Source organism: Monodon monoceros, unplaced genomic scaffold (assembly GCF_005190385.1).
Source record: "Monodon monoceros isolate NGI ecotype Baffin Bay Population unplaced genomic scaffold, NGI_Narwhal_1 Contig7633_ctg1, whole genome shotgun sequence".
In the NCBI taxonomy this organism is placed as follows: Eukaryota; Metazoa; Chordata; class Mammalia; order Artiodactyla; family Monodontidae; genus Monodon; species Monodon monoceros.
In genome coordinates this window covers 1-1,727 of record NW_021703170.1, presented here as the reverse complement: position 1 = coordinate 1,727, position 1,727 = coordinate 1, and the positions used below count along the sequence as shown (strand labels likewise).

Below are 1,727 nucleotides of genomic sequence, written 5' to 3'. Positions count from 1 at the left end.
GGAGCTCCTGGGAATACCGGGTGCTGTGGGCTTTTTGCCTCCCGCTACGCCTTCTCCTTTTGTCGCCAGTCTCGGTGGCGGCGGCCGACTCCGCCCCCGACGGGTACCGCTGCAGGCCCCACGTCCTCAGGCCCCTCCCTCCACAGCAAGCGTCTTATGGGGCTCTCCCCTCCTGCCTGACCGGCCAGGCGGCCAGAAGGCGTCCCTGGAAGGCAGCGGCACAACACACGCTCCGGGGGCGGCCTTTCGCCATCCAGACATGGCCGCGGACCCGGGTGACGTCCGTGCGGCCCACGAGCCCCGCGACCTGCACCTGGCCACAGCCAATGTAGCCCAGCCCCGGCGCCGCCACCTGTCTGCCGCGGTGTCTCTCCACAGCTCCATCCGGAAAAAGACCCCCCCTCTGTGGTTTCGCCGCGGCCGGGGGCGGGAGCGGGATCGAGGGTCCAGGCCGCATCCCCGGGCCTGCCGGCCACCTGGGTCGGTGTCCTGAGGTCGGACGGTGGAGTCGGGGCAAGGGTGTGGTTGCCGCGTCTAAGGGGCCCTGCCAACTCAATGGTGGCTCCCAGTGGCTTCGAGCCAGCTGCCGTCGGGCAGGAGGGCCGGGCCGGTATGCGTCCGGTCTGCGCCTAGCGCAGCGCGGGCGGGCGGGTGGGATGCCCAAGGGACCGCGGGCTCCGGACCCTGAAGCCTCCAGGGCCACGTCCCTGTGAGCGGCCTGTGGTATCTGGGGCGGGGCGCCAAGCACCGAAAAGTTTGCAGTGTCTCGCCCGCCCTGGGCTGGGTGGTGGCCAACTCCTCTGCCACCCCCCGGTACCCGAGACCTCCGTTCCCCTTCCTAGCCGGGCGGGGGGGCCCTGCCGGGGCGGGGGGGCCGCTGGGCTGGCGGTAAGGCCCAAGGGCCTGCTAAGCTGCGCCTCAAGAGGCAGCCCGCGAAGCCCCCAGTGTCTACGGCCAAACCACCCTAGACGGGCCCGATCTCGTCTCGATCTCGGAAGCTAAGCAGGGTCGGGCCTGGTTAGTACTTGGATGGGAGACCTCCTGGACTGGAGAGTTCCTGGGAACGCCGGGTGCTGTAGGCTTTTTGCCTCCCGCTCCGCCTTCTCCTTTTGTTGCCCGCGGCGGCGGCGGCGTCCGTCTCTGCGCACGCCGGGTACCGCTGCAGGCCCCACCTCCGCAGGCCCCTCCGTCCACAGCAAGCGTCTGATGGGGCGCTCCCCGCCTGCCTGACCGGCCAGGCGGCCTGATGGCGTCCCTGGGAGGCAGCGGCACACCAGACGCTCCGGGGGTCCCCTGACGCGAAACAGACATGGCGGCAGATCCTGGTGCCGTCCTTGCGGACAGCGAACCCCTCGACATGCACCTGGCGGCCCCCAGTGGAGCCCAGCCCCGGCTCCGCCATCTCTCTGCCAGGGTGCCCCTCCACAGCTCCATCCGGAAAAAGCCCCCTCTTCACCGTTTCGCCGCGGCCGGAGAGGGATAGAGGGCCCAGGCCGCTTCCGCGGGCCTGCCGGCCACGTGGGGCGGGGTCCTGAGCTCGGACGGTGGTGTGGGGGCAAGGGTGGCGTTGCTGGGTCTACGGGGCTTTGCCAACTCAATGGTGGCTCCCACTGGATTCGGGCCAGCTGCCGTCGGGCAGGAGGGCCGGCCCCGTCTGTGGCCGGGCTGCACCTAACGCAGCGTGGCCGGGCAGGTGGGATGCCCAAGGGACCGCCGGCCCCGGGCCC

At 71.2% G+C, this 1,727-nt stretch overlaps 1 pseudogene; it reads left to right on the top strand.

Moving 5' to 3' along the window:
- The first annotated feature begins 946 nt into the window (after positions 1 to 946).
- Positions 947 to 1,082, top strand: LOC114891391 (annotated as a pseudogene).
- Positions 1,083 to 1,727: the final 645 nt, after the last annotated feature.